At 46.5% G+C, this 24,822-nt stretch overlaps 1 protein-coding gene across 3 annotated transcripts in view; it reads left to right on the forward strand.

Moving 5' to 3' along the window:
* Window positions 1-14,086: 14,086 nt before the first annotated feature.
* Window positions 14,087-24,822, forward strand: part of TBL1X (transducin beta like 1 X-linked) — a 247,138-nt gene continuing 236,402 nt past the window's right edge. The window contains exon 1 of one of the 3 annotated variants that reach the window (XM_074391739.1): window positions 14,087-14,235. The gene's annotated coding sequence lies outside the window, so the exon portion shown is untranslated. Of the gene's footprint in view, window positions 14,236-15,830; window positions 16,238-24,822 lie in introns of those variants that run through there. The other 2 variants (XM_010336237.3, XM_010336240.3) reach the window with 2 other exon arrangements.

Raw genomic sequence — 24,822 nt, forward strand, 5'->3', positions numbered from 1 at the left:
GGATGATTGAGAGTTCCTGTGTATAATTCAATTTCTCCATTGTTAAAGCCTTATGACACCATAGCACTTTTGTTACAACTATGAAACTGATCTTGGGGCCAGGCACAGTGGCTCACACCTGTAATCCCAGAACTTTGGAAGGCAGAGGTGGGCGGGTCACGAGGTCAGGAGATTGAGACCATCCTGGCTAACATGGTGAAACCCTGTCTCTACTAAAAATACCAAAACAGTTAGCTGGGCATGGTGTCATGTGCCCGTAGTCCCAGCTACTCGGGAGGCTGAAGCAGGAGAATCACTTGAACCCGGGAGATGGAGGTTGTAGTGAGCTGAGATCACGTCACTGCACTCCAGCCTGGGCAACAAAGCAAGAAGCTGTCTCAAAAAAAAAAAAAAAAAAAAAAAAAAAAGAGAGAAAGAAACTGACTTTGGCACATAACTAATAACTCAATGCCCAGTTTTTCCACATATGTCCTTTTTCTGTCCCAGAGCTCCACCCAGGGTTGTACACTGCATTAAATAGTCGTATTACCTTGGCCTCCTCTGGGCTGTGACTGGCTCACCATCCTTCCTTGTCTTTGATGCCCTCAACAGTTTGGAGCAGTGTTAATCAGGTGTTTTATAGAATCTTCTTCAGTTTAGATTTTTATGCTGTTTTCTCATGATTTGACTGGAGTTATGGATGTTTGAACATTCTTAGGTTTTTATTTTCGATGTTTCATTGCATACCTAATGTTTCAACAAACAGTCTGTCTTAAAAATAGAATTACGTATTTAATGCAGTTATCGTAATGTCTTTGTCCCCTTTATACAAAAATATGGAAAACTGGGAGAGAGGCAGCCATCATTTCATATTCTTAACTCATGTGAAACCTTTCCATTTTAAACTTCTGGGAAGAACTTAAAAATTAAAGATCATTAAAAACTTAAAGATCATTAAAAATTCAAACCACTTTGAAATTACCTAGTCAACTGAAAAAGTTTATTTTAGTCATCTAAAGGGACCTGTGTGAAAGAAAACTACCATTTTAGAAGCATACTTTTTTTTTTTTTTGAGATGGAGTTTCACTCTTGTTGCCTAGGCTGGAGTGCAATGGCAGATCTCAGGTCACCGAAAGCTCCGCCTCCCGGGTTCAAGCCATTCTCCTGCCTCAGCCTCTTGAGTAACTGGGATTACAGGCATGTGCCAAGACACCTGGCTAATTTTGTATTTTAGTAGAGACGGGGTTTCTCCCTGTTGGTCGGGCTGGTCTCAAACTCCTGACCTCAGGTGATCTGCCCACCTCGGCCTCCCAAAGTGCTGGAATTAGAGGCATGGGCCGCTGTGTCTGGCCAGAAGCATACTTCTTTTTCTCCCATTCCAGAAAACATTCCTTACTTGGTTCCCTGACTATTGCTGAAACCATTCCTTGAAACTTCTCTACCTGCTGATGTCAACCTGCCCAACACCCATGCAGTTGGATAGCTGTGTGCTGCTGGAACCTTTTGCGGGTGGGGGGAGATTTATTTTGAATAGTTATCCCTGGCTGGGCATGGTAGCTCATGCCTGTAATCCCAGCACTTTGTGAGGTCGAGGTGGATGGATCACTTGAGGTTAGGAGTTTGAGATCAATCCAGTCAACATGGTAAAACCCTATCTCTACTGAAAATACAAAAATTAGCCAGATGTGGTGGTGCATGACTGTAATCCCAGCTACCTGGGAAGCTGAGGCTCAAGAATTGCTTGAACCTGGGAGGTGCGGGTTGCAGTGAGCCAAGACGGCGCCACTGTACTCCAGCCTGGGTGACAAAGCGCGACTCCATCTTAAATAAATAAACAAATAGTTGTCTTTATAAACGTGATCAATTCTCATTATTATCTAAAAAGTATACTAACATGTTCTTTCCCTTCCCTCTCTTCCCTCAGGGACATTTCAAGATCTCTACAAGACCAGTATCTGGTCTTATCAAACAGCTGTGTTCTAGTGACAATAACAGCAAGCCATAAAGACTTCCTTACGCAGGTACTAGGGGAAAGGTTGGGCTCTAATTTCATGTAGCTTTACTGTGCCTTTCTCAAATTTGCTGAAATTCATGCTTTTGAAGTACAGTTGGTCCTCTGTATCCATGGCTTCCACATGCATGGATTCAACTTCAAATCAACCTCAAATCAAAAATATTTGAAAAAGAAATGGATGGTTGCATTTGCACTGAGAATGTACAGACTTTTATCATTATTCCCTAAACAATACACTATAACAACTATTTGCATAGTACTTACCCTGTATTAGGTATTATAAATAATCGAGAGATGATCTAAATTATACATGAGGCTGAATGAGGTGGCTCATGCCTGTCATCCCAGCACTTTAGGGGAGGCCAAAGCAGGAGGATCACTTGAGGACAAGAGTTTGAGACCAGCCTGGGCAACATAGAAAGCCCCTATTTCTACAAAAAAAAAAAAAAAAAAAAAATTAGCTTGGGTGCGGTGGCACATATCTGTAGTCCCAGCTACTCAGGAGGCTGAGGGGAAAGGATGGCTTGAGCCCAGGAGTTCAAGGCTACAGTGAGCTATGATTGCAACACTGTACTTGACAGCCTGGGCAATGGTGCAAGACCCTGCCTAAAAACATAATAAATTAGTATGGCTGGGCGCAGTGGGAGGCCGAGGTGGGTGTATCACCTGAGGTCGGGAGTTCAAGACCAGCCTGGCCATCATGGTGAAACCCCAACTCTACTAAAAATACAAATATTAGCCAGGCATGGTGGTGTGTGCCTGAAATCCCAGCTATCCAGGAGGCTGAGGCAGGAGAATTGCTGGAACCTGGGAGGAAGAGGCTGCAGTGAGCCGAGATCTCACCACTGCACTCCAGTCTGGATGACAGAGCAAGACTCCACCTCAAAAAAAAAAAAAAAAAAAAATCAGTGCATTAATTAACTAAATAAAATAAAAATAAATTGGCCGAGTGTGGTGGCTCACGCCCATAATCCCAGCACTTTGAGAGGCCAAGGTGGGTAGATCATGAGGTCAGGAGTTCAAGACCAGCCTGGCCAACATGGTGAAACTCTGTCTCTACTAAAAATACAAAAATTAGCTGAACATTACAGTCTTGTGCCTGTAATCCCAGCTACTTGCAGAAGCATTGCTTGAACCAGTACCTAGGAGGCAGAGGTTGCAGTGAGCCAAGATCATGCCACTGCACTCCAGCCTATGCTACAGAGCAAGACTCTGTATCAAATAAATAAATAAATAAATAAATAAATAAATAATAAAGGAAGCTATACTTATGCAAATGTATATACATATGTAAATCCTATGCCATTTTATATCAGGGACGTGAGCATCCATGGATTTTGGTATCTGCAGAGGGTCCTGCAACCAATCCCCTGTGGATACTGAGAGATGACTATATAGTTCTATGAGTTTTGACCAACATTGTCAGTTGTGCAACCAGCACTACCATCAAAACATAGACAGCTCAGTCCCTCAAAAATATTTCTCCACGACCCTTTATAGTCAACCTTTTTCCCAACCTACTCTCAATCCCAACAATGGAGGATTTTTCTCTCCCAAAAGTTTTGCCTGTTCCAGAATGCTGTATCAAACCATGAAATACAGCTGATTGTGGTGGCTCACATCTGTAATCCCAGCACTTTGGGAGGCTGAAGTGGAAGGATCACTTGATCCCAGGAGTTCAAGACCAGCCTGGGCAAGATAGCAAGACCCCATCTCTACAAAACAGAAACAAAACACGAAACCATGGAATGTGTCACCTTTGAATCTGGATTCCTTCACTCAGCCATTTACATTTGAGATTCATCTGTGCTGTTGCACAGAGCCATAGCTTCCTCCTTTTCAATGTTCATTAGTGAACACTGAAAAGTGTATATCCATACAAGGGGACACATCCATATCCATATCCATGTCCCCTTGTATGGATATACTGCAGTTTATCCCTTCATCAGTTGAAGGACACCTGGATTGTTTCCAGGTTTTGGCAACTATGAATAAAGCTTTCTGCAAATCGGTTTTTGCAGGAAGCTAAGCTTCCATTTCTCTTGGGTGTAGAGGTAGAAGGGGGATTGTCAGGATGTATACACATGATGTGCATCTCCTCTTATCAGGTAGCTGCTGATTTTGTAAAAGTAACAACATCAAAGAGGCCTTGTGACAAAGGCGCTGGAGAAAAATACCATGTTCCACTCCCGTTGAGTTTCCCTTGTGCTTTTCTTAAAGAATTTTCTTTTCTTTTTTTTTTTTTTTTTTTTGAAACGGAGTCTGACTCTGTCACCCAGGCTGGAGTGTGGTGGCGTGATCTCGGTTCACTGCAACCTCCGCCCCCTGGGTTCAAGCTGTTCTCCTGCTTCAGCCTCCTGAGTAGCTGGGATTACAGGTGTGAGCCACCACACCCAGCTAATGTTTATGTTTTTTGTAGAGATGGGCTTTCACCATGTTAGCCAGGCCGGTCTAGCATTCTTGACCTCAGGTGATCCACCTGCCTTGGGGATTTTCTTTGCCAATGTAGTGTGGAGCTTGACTGTGTGAGAGATAATTTTTGTGAAGAAACTGTTTATAAAATCCTCCTGTCTCCCATGCTTGTTCTCTACAGCCCGTGTTAAAAGTTAAGCATGAAATGCAGAAGTGTGGTCCAGTGCAGTTGCTCATGAATGTAATCCCAGCACTTTGGGAGGCCCAGACAGGGGAATCATGAGGTCAGGAGTTAGACACCAGCGCGACCAACATGGTGAAACCCCGTCTCTACTAAATATACAAAAATTAACTGGGCATGGTGGTGTGTGCTGTAACCCCAGCTACTCAGGAGGCTGAGACAGGAGAGTCCCTTGAACCCAGGAGGTGGAGGTTGCAGTGAGCCAAGATTGCGCTACTGCACTCCAGCCTGGGTGACAGAGCGAGACTCCCTCTCAAAAAAATAAAAATAATAAAGTTACGTACTTTTTCCTCCCATTTGTTTTCGTTCTACATTTCCTTTGCTTGTTTGTTTTCGTTTTGGTGTGTTTTTTTAGGCTGGAGTGCAATGGTGCGATCTCAGCTCACTGCAACCTCCACCTCCTGGGTTCAAGTGATTCTCCTGCCTCAGCCTCCCAAGTAGCTGGGAGTACAAGCACCCGCCACCATGCCCGGCTAATTTTTTGTATTTTTAGTAGAGACAGGGTTTCGCCGTGTTGGCCAGGATGATCTTGATCTCCTGACCTCATGATCTGCCCACCTCAGCCTCCCAAAGTGCTGGGATTACAGGTGTGAGCCCCTGTTCCTGGCTTTTTTTTCTTTTTTTTTTTAAAGATGGGTCTCCGTATGTTGACCAGCTGGTCTCGAGCTCCTGGGCTCAAGCGAACCTCTTGCCTTAGCCTCCCATAGTGCTGGGATTGCAGGCGTGAACCACCATGCCAGCAATGGAACACAGTTTTGCCAATACCTTGATATTACTCAACGTGTTAGTCAGGGTTCTCCAGAGAAACAGAACCAATATGATATATATAAAGAGATTTATTACTAAGGTATTGACTCATGAGATTATGGAGGCTGAGAAGCCTGTGATCCGCTGTCTGCAAGCTGCAAGGCTAGTGGTGTAGTTTAAAAGCCTGAGAGCTAGAGGACCAATGGTGTACGCTCCAGTCTGGGTCTGAAAGCCTGAGCATCTGGAGCACAGAGGGCACATCAATGTCTCAGCTCAAGCAGTCTGGCAAAGGGAGGGCAAATCCAGCCATCCTCTGCCTTTGTGCTCTGTTCAGGCCCTCAGTGGGTCAGAATGTGCCCACCTGCATCAGGGAGGGTGATCTGCTTTACCCAGTTCAGCTATTCAAATGCTAAATATCATCTGGAAACACCCTGAAAGACACATCCAGAAATAATGTTTAGTCAGTTATGTGGACATCCTGAGGCCCAGTCAAGTTGACACTTAGAATTAACCATCACCCCCAGTGACACCCATTTGGGATTTTTGACCTCCAGAACCATCAGATAATACATGTGTGCTGTTTTAAACCACTAAGTGTATGGCAATTTGTTACAGCAGTGACAGGAAACTAACCCAGCCACTAACCTCTCTGAGAGTCAACTTTTCTCCTTTGTAAAATGAATATGATCATGACAATATTTCCCCAACCACTTCATACGTTACTATGACAATCAGTGACAGAATGTTTGAAAATGTTTCGAAACTATAAAAGGTTTGCCAGATCGAAAACAAAATCTGCTGCTCCCTTTGATCTAGTACTTTCCCTACCCGCTCAGCTCTTCTTTTGCTGGCTGGCTTCTGCTTTTTCCAGGGTACATTTGATTTGGGCAAGCCTTTCCAATGACCTTTAACTTTTCTGAATGGGTGGCCGGGCCTGAGGCATTGACCATGTCTGCTCTTTAGAATCCATCATCATCACTAAACAGAATGAACTTTATCTAACATTTGGTATTTGGTTCACAATGGAGTTTTTGCATCATTTTTGAGTTTTGAAATATGGCATTCTAATATTATTTATCTTGATGTCTACATTTTAGCACCTCCTTAAACTTGCTTCACCCTAGTGGCCCGCCTGTCATGTGTTCCATAGGAGGGCGTCCATGGAGGTCCAATTAATGAATCCAGGTAGGAGCAGAGGAAATAGAAGACCATGGATTTCAGCTTGCAATTTTCCCCTAGGTGAGAAAGTTCCTTGGCAACATTACAGGAAGTCTGTGAACTAGCATGGGGAAACATTTTGCAGCTTTATCATCACGAACCTCTAACTGAAATCTAGCATTTCTGGAAACCATAAATATAGAGGACAAAGGACAGTAGCATTAACAGTATTTGTACTTTAGAGAAATCTGGTATATGAGGCTAGCCATGGTGGCTCACACCTATAATTCCAGCACCTTGGGAGGCCGAGGTAGGAGGATTGCTTGAGCTCAGAAGTTTGAGATCAGCCTTGGCAACATAGCAAGACCTTGTCTCTATAAAAAATAAAAAAATTAGGCCAGGTGTGGTGACTCGTGCCTGTAATCCCAGCACTGTGGGAGGCCTAGGTGGGTAGGTCACTTGGTATCAAGAGCTCCACACCAGCCTGGCCAACAGGATGAAACCCCGCTTCTACTAAAAACACAAAAATCAGCCAGACATGGTGGCATGTGCCTGTAATCCCAGCTACTTGGGAGGCTGAGGCAGGAGAATTGGTTGAACCCGGAAGGTGTAGGTTGCAGTGAGCTGACATTATGCCACTGCACTCCAGTTTGGGTGACAGAGTGAGACTCCATCTCAAAATTAAAAAAAAAAAAATTAAATTAAAAAATAAAAGAAATTAGCCAGTAGCACATGCTTGTAGTCTCAGCTACTCGGGAGACTGAGGCAAGAAGATGGCTTGAGCCCAGAGGATTTGAGTCTGCAGTGAGAGAGAGAGAGAAAGAGGGAAATAAAAAGAAAAGAAAGAAATCTGATGTATGTTCCAAGCAGGTTGCTGTGGAAGCAGATTTTGTTTGGTCTTATCACTACTTTGAAATAATGGAACTTACTAGAATTACCTCTAGAGTTTGAATTCAATGTATTGAAAAAGCAGCACATCATATATTACTACATTAGAATTTTTAAAATATCGGATGACTGTGCTTTAACACAATTGGGTTTCTTTGTAATCCTGTGTATTATTTGATGTATTAATGCGTTATTTTACGCATTTAGAAACTATTCACTAAAGTGCTGAAGGAGGTCTGAGGCACAGACATATTATGATTCCTTCCCTCAATTCTTTATCTTATTTTTTTAATTTTCTACTTCCAATTTACTTAATTAATTTGTTTATTTTTGAGACAGGTTCTCACTCTGTCATCCAGACTGGAGTGCAGTGGTATGATCTCAGCTCATTGCAACCTCCACCTCCCAGGCTTAAGTGATGCTCCCACCTCAACCTCCTGAGTAACTGGGGCTGCAGACATGTGCCACCACATCCGGCTAATTTTTGTATTTTTATAGAGATGGGGTTTTGCCCTGTTACTCAGGCTGTTCTAGAACTCCTGGGCTAAAGCAATCCGTCTGCCTCGGCCTCCCAAAGTTCTGGGGCTACAGGCCTGAGCCACTGCGCCCGGCCCTTCTCTCAATTCTTTAAACTTTTGAGTTCAATTTTATCCTCGAATATTGGGCTCCAGGGAAGATCTGGAAGAATCATATATGATACTGTACATGAACACTTCCATACCAAATGCAAAGTGTTTTCAGGATTCAAATGATAACTGACTGTAAAATTTGAAATAGAAAAAACAATAGCAACAACTCACATGCATTTGTTTGCTGGGTCTGCTGTAACAGAGTGGATTGCTTAAACACCACCCATTTGTTTTCACACAGTCCTGGAGGATAAAGTCCAAAGTCAAGGTGTCAGCAGGGTTGGGTTATTCTCAGGCCTCTATCCTTGGCTTATAGATGACCGATTTCTCCCTGTGCGTGTCTGTGTCCTAATCTCCTTTTCTTAAAAGGACTCCAGTCAAATTGGATTACAGCTTACCCTAATGACCTCATTTTACCTTAATTACCTTCTCAAAGGCCCTATCTCCAAATATAGTCACATTCTAAGGTACTGGGAATCAGGACTTCAACATACAAATTTTGATGAGGACACTCTTCAGCCTGGCCCATAACATCAGGGAAAACAAACAAAACAAAAAACAAAAAAAGTATTGGGTGCCTACCTAGGTCAAGGGATACAAAAAGGTTTTCATCCACCTGATCTCAGCTCCATGACAGGTGATAGGCCTTTTTATCTTCACTCCTCTTTGTGTACTTCTTTAAGTAGGACCTCACACAATGCCACCTATACAGGTAGCTCCCTTCATAGTTTTGGTTCTAGTTTGTCTAAGGAAAATTAGAAGCAAAATTCAAAAGCAAAGAAAGATTAGAGGTTTGTAAATGAAGTTGGAAAGCCCATCGCACTTCCTCATCTTATAAGGGAAGCTCGTGGTGGGTGCTTATTCAGAGAAAAGTCATCATCTATAAACATCAAGGAAAGATCATCACTTCTAGCATGCCTTCAATCTCAATATCTTGAGAGAACGAGAACGGACTTTTGTACAGACTGCACATATATCTGGAGGTTGCCAAATAACATTTCCATGAGCTTCCCACACTAAATTAATTCAGGAAACAGATATGAATTATTTAAAGCAAACTTGGACTTTGCTTTGACTTTTAATTTGTACTGAGGACCTATTTGTACTATCTGGTCTTTCTTTTGAGTCATGTAAGAGTTATATCACATGGAAAATTAGGGATATTATCTGGCTTCTCTCCTCTCTAAACAGATGATACAATCTATCTAAACTTTGGCTAAAAAAAATGGAGTAGGAGGCAAGGCATGCTAGCTCACATCTGTAATCCCAGCACTTTGGGAAGCTAAGATGGGCAGATCACCTGAGGTCAAGAGTTAGAGACCAGCCTGGCTAATATGGTGAAACCCCGTCTCTACTACAAATACAAAAATTAGCTGGGTATGGTGGTGGGTGCCTATTATCCCAGCTACTCAGGAGCCTGAGGCAGGAGAATCACTTGAACCTGGGAGGCAGAGGTTGCAGTGAGCTGAGACCATGCCATTGCACTCCAGGCCTGGGCAATAGAGCAAGACTCTATCAAAAAACAAGAAAGAAAGAAGGAAGGGAGGAAGGGAGGAAGGAAAGGAAGGAGAGGAAGGAGAGGAAGGAAGGAGAAAAGAAAAAAAATGGAGTAGGAAAGAAGCAGGCATGATTGTAATTTAACAGTGAGGCAAGCGGCTCCCAGGAATTTGGGTCAATCCTTGAAAGATCAGGGATTTCTGACTAGGCCGGTCATGGAAGCAAGTATTGGCCCATATGTCACGAGTCTTTGAAAATTAGATGGGCCTGGGGGAAATTAAACACTAGAGTCAATGAAAACCGGGCAGTAAGTCATGAGTTTAATATCTTTCTTTTTCTTTCTTTCTTTTTCTTTTCTTTTCTTTTTTTTTTTTTTTTGACACAGAGTGTCACCTAGGCTGGAGTACAGTGGCACGGTTATAGCTCACTGCAGCCTTGAACTCCTGGACTCAACTGATCTCCTGCCTCAGCCTCCCAAATAAGTAGCTGGGACTATAGGCACAGATCACCATACCCAGCTATCTTTTTTTATTTTTGTTCTTTTGTAGAGATGGGATCTCACTATGTTGCCCAAGCTGGTCTTGAACCCCTGGGCTCAAATAAGCGTCCTGCCTCAACCTCCCAAAGTGCTAGGATTACAGGCATAAGCCACAGCACCTGGCCAGTGTTTCTTTTTTAAAAAATAATTAATGGAGTATTTTTATTCCCAGGTTCAAGCAATTCTCCTGTCTCAGCCTCCCAGGTTCAAGCAATTCTCCTGTCTCAGCCTCCCAGGTTCAAGCAATTCTCCTACCTCAGCCTCCCAAGTAGCTGCGATTACAGGTGTATGCCACCATGCCTGGCTAAGTTTTGTATTTTTAGTAGAGACGGGCACCATGTTGGCCAGGTGATCTTGATCTCAGGTGATCTTCCCATCTTGGCCTCCCAAAGTGCTGGAATTACAGGTGTGAGCCACTGTGCCAGCCAATAGAGTAATTTTTTTTAGAAGAGCTTTAGATTTGCAGAACAACTGACCGGGTGCGGTGGCTCACGCCTGTAATCCCAGCCCTTTGGAAGGCCCAGGTGGGCAGATCATGAGGTCAGGAGATTGAGACCATCCTAGCTAACATGGTGAACCCCATCTCTGCTAAAAATACAAAAAATTAGCCGGGAGTGGTGGCACTCACCTGTAGTCCCAGCTACTTGGGAGGCTGAGCCAGGAGAATCACTTGAACCTGGGAGGCAGAGGTTGCAATGAGCCGAGATAGCGCCACTGTAATCCAGCCTGGCTACAGAACGAGACTCTGTCTCAGGGGAAAAAAAAAAATGGATTTGCAGAACAACTAAAGCAGGCATCCCCAAACTACGGCCCCTGTGAGCCACATGCGGCCCCCTGAGGCCATTTATCCGGCTCCCCACCGCACTTCAGGAAGGGGCACCTCTTTCACTGGTGGTCAGTGAGAGGAGCACTGTATGTGGCGGCCCTCCAACCGTCTGAAAGAGTGAACTGGCCCCCTGTGTAAAAAGTTTGGGGACCCCTGAACTAAAGTGATGGGCAAAGTTACATTGTTTCTCTCCCCAGCTTTCACTATTATTAACATCTTTTTTTTTTTTTTTTTTTTTTTTTTCTTTTTGAGACGGAGTTTTGCTCTTGTTACCCAGGCTGGAGTCCAATGGCACGATCTCGGCTCACCGCAACCTCCGCCTCCTGGGTTCAGGCAATTCTCCTGCCTCAGCCTCCTGAGTAGCTGGGATTACAGGCACACGCCACCATACCCAGCTAATTTTTTGTATTTTTAGTAGAGACGGGGTTTCACCATGTTGACCAGGATGGTCTCGATCTCTTGACCTTGTGATCCACCCGCCTCTGCCTCCCAAAGTGCTGGGATTACAGGCTTGAGCGCCTGGCCTTATTATTAACATCTTAAGTTAGTGTAGTACATTTGTTACAACTAAGGAGCCAATACTGATATATTGTTATTATAAAGTCCATAGTTACATGAGGGTTTCCTCTTTGTGTTGTACATTCTGTGAATTTTGACAAATGTATATATACACACACTTAAACATGTATAATAACCTGTATCCACCATTATACTATTACACAGAATAGTTTCACCACTGTAAAAATTCACTGTGTTCTACCCATTCATCCTTTCCTCCTCCTTGAACCCCTGGCAACCACTGATAATACCCCTGGCAACCACTATCTTATCTGTTTTGCCTTTTCCAGAATGTCATATGGTTGGACTCATATAGTATATGGCCTTTTCAGACTGGCTTCTTTCACTTAGCAATAGGCATTTAAGTTTCCTTCTTGTGTTTTTGGGGTTTGATAGCTCATTTCTTTGTAGTGCTGAGCAATATTCCACTATGTGGGTGAGCCACAGTTGGTTTATCTGTTCTCCTATTGAAGGATACTTTGCTTGCTTCCAGTGTTTGGTGATTATGAGTAAAGATGCCATAAACCTCTGTGTGCAGGTTTTTAGAGGATGTAAGTTTTCAACTTAGTTGGGTAAATACCTAGGGACACCACTGCCGACCGAATGGTAAGACTATGTTTAGCTTTGTAGGAAATGGCCGAACTGTCTTCTGAAGTAGCTGTACAATTTTGCATTCCCACTAGCAATAAATGAGAGTTCCTGTTGCTCTGCATCCTGTCAGCATCTGGGATTGTCAGTTTTCTGGATTTTAGCCATTCTAATGTATGTAGTAGTATCTCATTGTTATTTTAATTTGCAATTCCCTAATGATATATGATGTTCAGCATCTTTTCATATGCTTATTTGCCATCTGTGTATCTCTCTGATGAGATTTTTTTCTGATCATTTGCTCTGGGTTGTTTATTTTCTCATTGTGGAGTTTTAAGAAGTATACACGTACGCATATGCACATATGTACCTATATATGTACATGCACAAACACACCTATACACACACACACACACACACACACTTAAAAAAATTAGAGACAAGGTCTCCTCTGTTGCTCAGGGTGGAGTGCAGTGGTGAGATCATAGCTCACAGCAATCTCCAACTCTTGGCCTCAAGCAGAGCATTACAGGTGTGAGCCACTATGCTGGCCTGCATATTTTAAATGCAATCCTTAATCAGATATGGAATTTGCAAATATTTTCTCCCATTCTGTGACTTGTCTTCTCTTAACAGTGTCATTTGCAGACTTTTCAAATTTTAGTGATGCCCAACTTGTCATTTTTTTTTTCTTTTATGATCATGCTTTTGGTGTTCTCGCTACACAGTCATTGCCAAATCCAAGGTCATTTAGATTTTCTCCTATGTTATCTTCTGAGAGTTTTTATAGTTTTGCCTTTTACATTTGGGGTATGTTCTATTTTAAATTAATTTTTGTGAAAGATATAAAGTCTATGTCTAGAGTCTTTATTTATTTATTTTGGCATATGGGTGTCCAGTTGTTCCAGGACCATTTGTTAAAAAGGATGAATTGCCTTTGCTCCTTTGTCAAAGATTAGTTGAGTATATTTGTGTGGATTCCTTCTGCCTTTTAATTAAAATTTGGGGTATTGCTTATGGGGAAAGCTGGTGGCATTTGTTGCAGCCAGGTTGTTTTCCCCTTCCTCGTCAATTAACTGAAAATAATTGTTTGTAACACACGCACGCACGCACACATGCATGCACACATACACACGCACATCACTAGTGCAGTGGGTATCTGCACAAATCATTGTGGCTCCCTTGCCCTGTTATCCTTTAGCTTTCTCAGAATACACTAGCTTCTTCTGGCTCTACTTTCCTTGTTTTCTCCCACTTTATAGGACTGCACTTTTGAAAAATCGTTGACACAAATTAAATAACAATGTAATTATCACCTACCTACTGCCCATCTAGCATTTCAAAAAGAGGAATTTTGATGATTTCATGACAAATATAGGAGGTCTCTCTTCCTGTCTTAGGTTCCATTGGGGTCCAATGAGTGTATGATAAAAGCTATTGACTCTTTACCGGTAATAAGACCGATGGGATTATTTGGATATATTATCAAGCAGGCAAGATGAATTCTGAGCTCCTTTGCATTGTCAATTATAGGAGATCAGCTGTAAATCCTGGCCACACTGGACTCCAGTTTGAGAGTGAGGATTTCCACCACTTTCCCATACTTTAAATGATTGGCATCTGCCAAGTAATCAAAACATACAAAGAGGCCTTTTAACCAAGTTTAGCTTGGAATTTCCAACTGCTAACCACAAGCAAGTCTGGCAAGCTAGGAGGCCGGTTGGCTGCGCAGCTACTCCAGAGTGTGCGGTAGCCGAGGGCTGCGTCCGCGTAAAGCCCAGAGCTGTAATGATGTCAACTTGTTATTTACTTTCCAAATCTGAATGACTGAGCAAGGCGAAAGGAGAATCAATCAACCACAATGTGACCCTACAGGCGGAAAAAACGCAGCGCTCCCACCAGCAGGCAGTGGGGGAAGGGAAGCACGTGTAGCCAGGGCAGGGTTGCATCATGAGCTAGCTCGGGTTTTCTATTGCACCCTTCGTTTTTCGATTGCATGTAATACCTCAGCATCAGTCTGCACAAGCCCAGGGAGCCCGCGAGCAACGAAGGGCAGGCTCAAGGGAAGGCCCCACCAAATCCTTCTGGGGGGGCCTTGAATGGCAACTGATACATAATAAGACACAATCCATTCTGCTGATTCACAATTATGGAGACTGTGTAAGTGTGTATTTTTTTTATTGATGTCCTTAAATGATGATGGTGTAGCAATAGTCGTTTTGCATCATTGACGTTTTACAGCAATATTTTGCAGGGTAATTTTGAGGTCCGCCTTTTTGATGGAGGACCGGCCCGTTAACAACTCACCTCAGGCCAGGCGTGGTGGCTCACGCCTGTAATCCCAGCACTTTGGGAGGCTGAGGCGGGCGGATTGCCTGAGGTCGGGAGTTCGAGACCAGTCTGGCCAAAAAAGTGAAACCCCGTCTCTACTAAAAATACAAAAAAATTAGCCGGGCGTGGTGGCTTTCGCCTGTAATCCCAGCTACTCGGGAGGCTGAGGCAGGGGAATTGCTTGAATCAGGGAGGTGGCGGTTTCATTGAGCCGAGATCGTGTCACTGTACTCCAGCCTGGGTGACAGTGCGAAAGAGTGCCAGACTACCAAAAAACAAAAAACAAAAAACCTCACCTCGGATCCCCCACCCCCACAACCAGAACAACAAATGGTCTCGTGTTGGAGGAAGAGCAAGTGAGTTTATAGTTTATATTTCGGAGTGTACCGGGCTCTTAGCACGAAGCTTATTATATAGCAAAGGAAGGGGCAAACTTATTTTAAAAATATTCAACAAGGCTGACCCAAGAGGTGCTGGGGAGGGGGAGCGGAGATCTGTTTAAGTGAATTAAGGTCGCGAGTCGTGGGGAGTCGGCACCAAGGTGGAGGGGAGGAAGGAGCGCTGGGTACTTAGGTGCACCAGGGCCAGGCCGCGTAAGCCATTACATCAAACACTTTGCAAGCGCCCGAGGGCTGAAGCCTGGGGTGGGGGTGGGGGTGATGAAGCCCGTTGGCCCAGGTTCCCTAACCTCCTCCTCAGTCCCCACCCCCGAGCTCCGGCCACTCTGACGGGGTCTGAGTTTGTCCCTAAGCATTTCTGGCTGTTCCTGGGAGGTGTTTTGCAAAGGTGGAGGCTCCGCCAGAGTCCCCACTTTTTGAGGTGGAGAAAGATAACTGGGGTGTCTTCTAAAACGCCGATTTTGAGGTAGATACACCCTCGGGCAGGTAGCTAGGGTTCTGTCGGGGCAGCCGGGTTGCTTCCTTTTTGGGGTGGGGGAGGGTAACACTTTAGCAGTGACCGAGGTTCCCCTGTCCGCTAGAAACCGAGGGGGTGGCCGAGGTTCCTGTCGCCTCCAGGCAGTCGTGGAAAGGCTGGGTTTGGGATGGAATGGGGGTAAGCCTGGGTTCCTCAGTCTCACGGGGGCCACGGGGAAGGGACCGGGCCCGGGCAACTAGAGAGAGGCCCGGGTTCCCCTCACCCACCCTAGGCGTGCAGGAGCGGGGCGAGCTGGGTAGGGACGCTAGTACCCCGACCAAGGGGCAGGGGCTGGGTTGGGACGCGGGTCTCCCACTAGGTGCCGTGGGGGAGGGGCGGGGCTGGAGTTCCTATCCTCCTGGGGGAGGGGCTGGCTCAGGACGCGGCCCCCCCGGGGCGCAGGGGCGGGGCCGGGTGGGACGCGGGGTCGCCTCCCACGGCCGCGAGGGAGGGGCCGGCGGCGGGGGCGGCTCCCCTGGCGGTCCTCCCAGCTGGAGTCCGTGCGCTCGCGGCCGCTCCCCGCGGAGGTCATTGCCCGAGCCAGTCCCTCCCGCCGTCCCGCTCCCTCCCGCCGTCCCGCCCTCTCCCGCCGCCGCCGCCGTCGCCGCCGCCGCGCCCGCCTCAGCGCCCCCACTCCGCGCTCGGGAGCGAGGAGCCGCCAGCGCCCCCGCCCCGCTGCCGCCGCCGCAGCTCCCTCCGGCCGCCATTCGCCACCGAAACTTTCCAGCGCCCGCGCCCTCTCTGGGACTCGGCAGCGGCGGGGCGGGGGCGGCCCAGGGGCGGCGCGCGGCTGCTCCGCGGCGCCGGGCCCTCTTCGGCCGCCGCACGGCCCGGGCTCGGAGGCTGCCAGCTGGAGGGAGGTTCGGAGCGCAGCCGGGCGCGCGGCGCCGCCACAAGTTGCGCTGCTCGCGGTGAGGTGAGTGCGCGGGGCTCGGCGGGCCGGGCGCTGGGTCCGCAAACTTCTGCGGGGAGGCGGGTTCCGCGCTGACCCTCGGGGGTCCGGCCGGCGGCTCGGGGCGCCCGGACTCTCCTCCTGCCCCTGGAACTCCTGGAGGCGCGGGTCGCCAGCTGTCCCCGCGGCGCTCGGACTGGGGTGCGGCGCGCTCCCCGGAGGCTGAACAATACCCCGAGGTGGCGGTTCCCCAAAGTACGGGCGAGCGGTGGGGGAAGGAGACGGAGGTCGGCTGGGGGCTCCTTTGTTTTGGGGAGGGGGAGGCGGCCGGTAAGTTTCGGGAAGCGCTCGGCTTCTCCTACGGTGCCTCTTTGTCTGCCGTTCCTGGGGCTTGCTGGGCTAACCTGCGCCACCGTGGGCTCGGGGACCCGGGGTGGAGGGCGGTGGCGGGATTTCCCCGCTGTTGGGGAGGGGAGCCCCATTCATCCCCGCGACGCGGGCCGGCCCGCCCGGACCCGGGAGGAAGCGCAGCTGCGCGGAGTGGGGCGAGTAGCTGGTGAGGCGGAGCGGGCTCCGCGTCTGCTCAGTTTCTGAAACGCAGAAACTGTCAAGGAAGTCGGGAGCCCCTGTCTTCTGCCCATCTCCTCGGCCCGAGCGCATGACCGGACTGGGGGCACCCCTGGCCCGTCGAGGGTCTGCAGAGCACCGACCAGGGAGAGCGCAGACCTGTTGCTGCCCCTGGGCTCTGGCGGGGCAGGTGAGGTGGGTCTCGCAGATCCAGAGCTCTAGCCTTGCTCCGGGGGACCTTCCCTAACGATGGGAATGGGACCGGTGCTTGGAGTGCGGTATGGGGAGTGCGCCTTCGGGAGTCGGGGATGGCCGGGTATGTGACAACTGTGGGTCGCTGGAGCCCCGCTGGTGCGGGTATAAGGCCTGGGCTTCAGGTGCATCGCCTGTGCGCGGTCATACGGGGGCCAGGGCTCGCTCACTGCAAGGCCTCGTGTTCCCCCAGCCAGCTGCGTTGGACACTCCACAAAGGTAGGGACCGACGTTTATTTTCGAGTCAGTCAGTGATGTTCTGGAGCAAAACCTAGAAAGAAACAGAAATCCACCCTCTATTGCATTTGCAAGTGTTTCTGCTTTGCATTGTCATGTGTGGCTTGACCTGCCTTCTGGATGTTTTCCTCTCCCGACTCACCGTGGAGTCCCTGGTTTAACCTGGAAGACGGACCGCCCTGCTAAGATCCCGGGCCATGGCTTTGGTGTTGGGAAGTGGCTCTTGACCATTTTACGAAAAGTTTACAAGTCCTTCCTAGAAAAGATGCAATTAGGAAAAACAAAATCCAGAAAAATTTTGAGTATGACATGCTTATTTTAAAGGGTTGTCATGTCTCAGGTGTGCTGCAAGTTTTTGTGGAAAGCCACCAAACTGCGTAACTAATGCAAACAAGGAAAGTTGTTCACCACTGGATCACCGGCCCTTAAGGTGATTCCAGCCCTTCAGAGTACACACACCTGTAGGACTGACATGGAGATGTGTGGCGTAGTGCAGCCACCCTCGCTTCCCCACCCGCAGGCATTTTGCCCCTTTACTGGGCTCAGAGAACTTCTCCCTGCCAGTAGTTTAAAGAGGAAACAGTTTGCAAAAAATAATAACTTTATTGTAGACACTTAGAAGTTAATGTTTCAAATTCTGGAGTTTTCCTGTCAATTATATCGGTACCACTGGTTCTGTGCATCATCTTAGTTAGAAGCTTTTTTTCACCTTTTGAGGTGATGAGCAGAGGCTGTCTCCAGCAGGTCCCGAGTGTCAGGAATTCAGATTCTCTGATCCACTCCTGCTGGGTAGGAGAACACCTCCGTTAGAACCTGAGCCTGGCCCCTTCCCAGTTTTCTGCAGGGTGTCCAGATTCCAGTGCTCTGCCTGGCAGCACTGCCCTGTGGGCCTCCAGGCCCAGCTCATCATCGCAGCTTCTCTGCCCAGCGAGACAAGACCATCCTTGCGCTGCTTTCCTTATGCCTTGCATTTACCTTTTATCCTCCTTAGGAAAAACAAAAATACCTAGTACTCTACATCCGAGAGGTGGTTAACCTTTCACTACCACGTGCATTGAAAAATCAGATTCAGTCAGGAAGCAACGCTAAAGGCATATTGTAAACCCTTTTTTTTTTTTTTTTTTTTTTTTTTTTTTTTAGTTGGAAAGATAAACTTTTTCCCCATAACTGTTTTTAGTGAGAGGAAGGTAACTGACCTCTTGAGCAGGAGACTGGGCTCGAGTTTTTCCCTCTGGTCTTGCCCCTCCACTCCCGCCCTCACTTTCTGTGGGACTTGACCAAATGGACCACGCTGGCCAGACTGGCAAACATGAAACCTACCAGAACCCAGAGAAAAGTTGGACGTGAGAAGGGGCTGAAGGAGTCCACAGGTTTCTAAAGGGCAAAGAGAGCCTAGGCTGTGAACAGGCGTTTCACATCTCCGGGGGAGAAAGGCAGCTGTTAAGGAGTCCGCTGGGCTGCCTGCGTGGCCATCGAGAGCCTGACTTCAGATGGATGCGCCACCCAAGCCGGCCCCCTCCGGTGCGGCCATCCCCATCAAATATTTACAGAGAATCTACTGCATGCCTGAAGGTTGCAGAAGTGAATTGGAAGCCGTTACAAATGGAATTGGAACAAATTTAAAGTTAAGATGAAAGAGAGAATATGTTGAGTTTTCAGAGGAAGTCAGGTACTGTTTCCTTTTCTTGCTGATGTTTGTTCTTGGCCGATGGGATCAGAGAGATTGAGATGGGGCGTGATAGGCGGGGGGTTCAGGAGACAGGGAAGCTTTAGGAATGAAGGTATAAAAGATGCTTGGTTATTGGAACAGTATTTTCAACGTTGAACTCTGGAATTTTTGCAGCCAACTCATGGTTCTCATCTGGGACAGTTTTGTCCCATACCTTCGAAGGGGGCATTTGCTAATGTCTGGGGAAATTTCCCTTCCTGCAACTGTTCAAATGAGCAAACAGGTTGGACCAGCTGGGTGTGGACCTGCATTTTCCTTGTGGAGGCCCTCTTCCAAGTGTCAGTAGGAAAAGGGCTCCCAGAGCGTGGCCCTGCTGCGGGACCCTGGCCTCCACGTCCAAGTGAGCCCCAGAGGTGCCCCAAGCCCTGCCTGGTCATGGGGAATCTGGGCTCCCACTGGACTTGGCTGCTGGCAGCTATGAGGGAAATCTGCTTTGCAGCCAGCTTGGCCTGCACTGACTGCCCACCTTGGGTGAATCAGTGAACTTCCCTAACATTAATTTTCTCATTGAGAGAGGAGATGAGTAGGGGTGTATATATATGGGGGGAGAGGGAGAGAGAGAGATTTCCCAGGCTTCTTGTATTAAAGGAGATAGAATTATTATAGTTCTCGTTTAGTTTTTATTCACTTATTTATTTTGAGACAGTGCAACTATTATAGCTCACTGCACCCTCAACCTTCTGGGCTCAAGCAATCCTCCCACCTTAGCCTCCCAAGTAGCTGGGACTCTACCTAGCAATTTTTTAGTTTTTATTTTTAGTAGAGACAGGCTCTCACTGTGTTGCCCAGGCTGGTCTCAAACTCCTGGCTGGGCTCAAGTGATCCTTCGTCCTTGGTCTCCCCAAGTGTTTGAGATTACAGGTATGAGCCACTTTACCCAGTCAAAGGAGATAGAATTATTATAATGGTTGTAGCCTAACATGCTCCCCCCCACCCCCCCGGAGATCTTGCTCCTATGCAAGAGTTCATAGGAGGAGTACACAGGCTGGAGTACAGTGGTGCCATCTCGGCTCACTGCAACCTCCACCTCCCGGGTTCAAGAGATTCTCCTGCCTCAGGCTCCTGAGTAGCTGGGATTACAGGCATGCCCCACCACACCTGGCTAATTTTTGTATTTTTAGTAGAGATGGAGTTTCACCATGTTGCCCAGGCTGGGCTCAAACTCCTGGCCTCAGGTTATCCTCTCTCCTCAGCCTCCCAAAGTGTTGGAATTAGGGGCGTGAGCCACTGCGCCCGGCACAGCCTAACATGCTTATATTTTCCTGTTTTCTGAAATTGAGAATTGGGTCTGGAAAGGTATCACCATCAGTCACGATGGTGTCTAGTAGTTTGCTTGCTTTTTTCCCCCTTATCTTTTCCCTCTTACATTTAGGGCTATATCTATATAATTTTATTTTTTTAATTATTGTATGGTGAATTTGGCTGTTCGGATATATAGCATTATGAGTCTTCACAAGTGCATACATTGGTGTGGCCACTGTCATAATCAGGAGAGAGAACAATCACCTCATCCCAGAGATGCTTGTGGCTCTGTCTCCCACAGATCGTCCACAGTCACCCCCGCTGTCCTGAATCTGGGGCACCTGCCCATCTGCTCTGCAAGTCTTGGGGATCCCATCTGAATGTAACACATGGTGGAATGCGTTAGGTGAATCCATCCACTCTTCCAGCACCTTCTTTGCCTCTTCTCTCTGATGACACATGAACTTCATGCCTCTGTGTGCTTTGGCCAACCTGCTTTTCTTAGAACAGCACATTTTGCACTGTAGATATTATCACAAGCAAGGAAAAGAACAGCTTTGCTTCCTAATGTAAGAAACTACAGTGGGAAAAAAAAATCAGGTGTGTTGTTGAGGCTGCTAAAGCTTTGCTTCGTTAAAAAAATTTAAAAAATTTTTCTGGATACGTAGGTGTATATAGTTATAGAGTACATTAGATATTTTGATATAGTCTTGAAATGTGTAATAATCACATCATGGAGAATGGGGGTATCTATTTCCTCAGGCACTTATTCTTTGTGTTACAAACAATTCAGTTATGTTCTTTTAATTATTTGTTCCTTTTCCTTTTTTTAAAATTTTGAGATAGAGTCTTACTGTGTCACCCAGGCTGGAGTACAGTGGCACAATCTTGGCTCACTGCAACTTCCACCTCCTGAGTTCAAGCAATTCTCCTCCTCATCCTCTGGAGTAGCTGGGACTACAGGCGTGTGCCACCACGCCTGGCTAATTTTTTTTGTATTTTTAGTAGAGGTGGGGTTTCACCATATTGGTCAGGCTGGTCTCGAACTCCTGGCCACAGGTGATCCACCTGCTCGGTTTCCCAAAGTGCTAGGATTACAGGTATGAGCCAGCGGGCCAGCCTATTTGCTCTTTTTTGTTTTTCTTCTCTTTCTCTCTCTCTCTCTCCCTCTCTCTCTCTCTCTCCCTCTCCCCCCCTCTCCCCCCCTCTCCCCCCCCCCCTTTTTTAGTCGAAGTCTCGCTCTGTCGCCCAGGCTGGAGTGCAATGGCTGGATTTCGGCTCACTGCAATCTCCGCCTCCCTGGTTCAAGCAATTCTGCCTCAGCCTTCCCAACAGCTGGGATTACAAGCGCCCACCACCATGCCAAGCTAATTTTTGTATTTTTAGTAGAGATGGGTTTTCAGCATATTGGCCAGGCTGGTCTCTTGTTCAGGCTGGTCTTAACTGCTGACCTCAAGTGATCCACTTGCCTCGGCCTCCCAAAGTGCTGGGGTTACAGGCATGAGCCACCGTGCTGTGCCTGGCCATTTGCTCTTTCTTCTATTCCGGTTAGTTCCTGCTACCTTACTGGTTCAGGTGGGACATTTTCTGATGTTGTTTTTTTGTTTTTATTTTTGTTTTTTTTTAGACCGAGTTTCATTCTTGTTGCCCGGGCTGGAGTGCCGTGGCATGATCTCTGCTCACTGCAACCTCTGCCTCCCGGGTTCAAGCAATTCTCCTGCCTCAGCCTCCTGAGTAACTGGGATTACAAACATGTGTCACCAGGTCCGGCTAATTTTGTATTTTTAGTAGAGATGGGGTTTCACCATGTTGATCAGGCTGGTCTCAAACTCCTGACCTTGGATTAGGTCTTGACCTCCGAAAGTGCTGGGATTACAGGCATGAGCCACGGCGCCCGTCCTCTGATGTCCTTTTAGAGGATGTTACCCTCACCTTTTGGCACAGTCCTACTGAAAGATCATTCATACGTAAAATGGTTATAGTCTTGGCTTTAGTTTCAAAAACGGGACACATGTTCATGAAGAATCTTTGCCGTTTTCCCAATGGGTTAATAATGTGAATATAAAATAGCCTAAAAATATCAAGTTGTTTTTGCCTTTGTTTGTTGTAGAAATAAAAAAAAAATGAATTCCTACATCTGTGCTTCTATGGAGCTGCTAACCTGTATTTTACTTTGGGCTGTAATGTTGCTTTCTGTGATCTCATGAAATGGCATGTTTTCTAGAATAATTTTTGTCCTGGCATTTTGGTGACTTTTGTCGTGCCTGAGGTTGACTGCCTGGTTGTGTGAAGTCACAAAACCTGTGCGTGTCCTAGCATGTAGAGTCAAAGGGCTGGATGAGTGGCCTCAAGCCTTCTCCTCCCTCCCAGGTGTGAAGATTTGGTTTGGAAGACAGACCATGCTTCAAGGTCTGGGAGGCCATGTTTTTTTCAGACTGGTTCAGGCTGATGGTTTTATGTTAACTAAACATTGGGATACAGTGACAGTTGTTTATGTCCTGTGCCTAGAGGATCAGTTTTCCCATGATTAAAATAAGCAGCACTTTAGTAAACATTAAGTTAGCTCCACATTTTCATCTAGAAACCCACAGCTAGTCGGAAGGTGCTTTGTGCTGCTGGGTGCCTCTGAGTGATTCCTGGGAGTGTGGCAGTTCTCCAGTCCCAGGAGACCCTGTGAAAGAAGCACAAACAATGCTCACAGCAAAACTCACAGCGTTTGTTCTTGACCTGGGTGTCTGCCTTGAATTCCTGTCATTTTTCCTATCGTGGTGGATGTAGCTGGAATGCTTTAAAGAGAACATGAGAGTTTTCTCTGCTTATTTCCCTTGAGCCTGGAACCGAGATTATGACCCCAGATAGCCTGCACAGGGCTCTTTCCTTTCTGGAACACCTGCCCAGGCTAGAACACGAAAGTAGGGAGGAGGTGAGGCTCTTCCCAGCCAGCTCTCCAAGATGCTGAAAGCTTCTTTCAGGTCTGTTGAGAACTGCATCTCCAGCACCATCATGTCAGAGCAATCAGAGAAGGGCATGTGTCGCCTTTAGGGAAGCTTGATTCATTCCAGTGAGGGACCTGCCTGTTGTTGTTAGAGGATGCTTTAGGGTCCGTGTGAACGTGCAGTATAATTCAATACTGCAAGCATTTCTACTTGTCTGAATTTCCTGATGGGAATTTGGACAAAAAGAAGCTTATTGTACACAGTGCCATTTTATTTCTTAAATCAATAATAACAAATACTTTATTTAATGGGATCTTGCTCTGTTGCCCAGGATGGAGTGCAGTGAGATGATCATAGCTCACTAAAGCCTTAGCTTTCTGGGCTCAAGTGATCCTTCTGCCTCAGCCTCCCAAGTAGCTGAAACTATAGGCACAAGTCACCATCCCCAGCTTTTTTTTTTTTTTTTTAATTTTCAAATGTTTTCTAGAGATAGGGTCTTACTGTTTGCCCAGGCTGATCTCAAGCACCTGGACTCAAACAGTCCTCCTGCTTTGGCCTCCCAATGTGCTGCCATCACAGTTGTGAGCTACCGTTCCTGGCCAAAAAATACTTTAATATGACAAGACCATATAAAGTCATTTTAAGAACTGGAGGAAAATTCAGCAGGACTGAGTCGTGATTTCAATTTCTGGTGCACTGTGGGTAGTTCTTTCTCAGCCTGGACACTGTGCTCCTTTGATTGTCCCTGTTATCTTGTCATCTATGTGAAGATGAGAAATGAAGTTGAGTGGAGAACTGTTGCCAAAGTCTGCCATGGGAAAATCGGTAGTGCCAATATGTAAAGGTAATTCCCAGCTGCCATAAAAGTCCAGGTGGCTTCACAGTTTCAGATTGTATTTCCCAAAAGTATAGGGAATTAGTATCCCTGAATAGGGAATTGATGTTCCTGCTATTATTTGGGGAACCAAATAAACCTGTATCCTTGCCTTCAGCTCGTTTTTCAACAGGGTCTTATCAAGCATTTTAATACCACACAACTGTAATGCCAGCTCCATGTTGATAAAAACTTAAGAATTCAAAATTATAAACTTGAAAACAGCAATTGCCAACTTCTGACAGTAGCAGGACAGTCTGGAAAACCTAGCTTGGTTTAATTCCCAATTTGATTATGAAGAAAATGTCAGATTCAGCTTGCATTCTCAAGACACACTGATGGTTCTGTGCCAGTTTCAGCCATTTCCAGGGATCTGTCTTAGGATACTTCAAAAAGCCTAACCTTTGAGATGCACTGAGCTCAGATGTTTGTGAAAATAAGAATGAATGATCTCCCTTGTCCAGTACATGACAGAAATTGTTGTAGACTAGATGAGAACAAGGAGAGATGCTTGTGGATGTTACGTGTCATAGGATGCTCTGATCAATTTTATGGGACTCAGAGTATGATGCCTTTAGGCCAGTGGTCTCTAAATTTGGGAGAGAGACAGAGGACAGAAATGACTGGTTTCAGGTTTTAATTCCCAAAAGGGTCTCAATGAGTTTCATGACCTCTGGCAGGTGCACAGCAAGATTTATTGGGATGCAGGAAGAAATTATGAAAATGTCTGTTAAAAACATCTCCAATACTTGTAAAAAATATATTTCTTGTC

Source organism: Saimiri boliviensis, chromosome X (assembly GCF_048565385.1).
Source record: "Saimiri boliviensis isolate mSaiBol1 chromosome X, mSaiBol1.pri, whole genome shotgun sequence".
NCBI lineage: Eukaryota > Metazoa > Chordata > Mammalia > Primates > Cebidae > Saimiri > Saimiri boliviensis.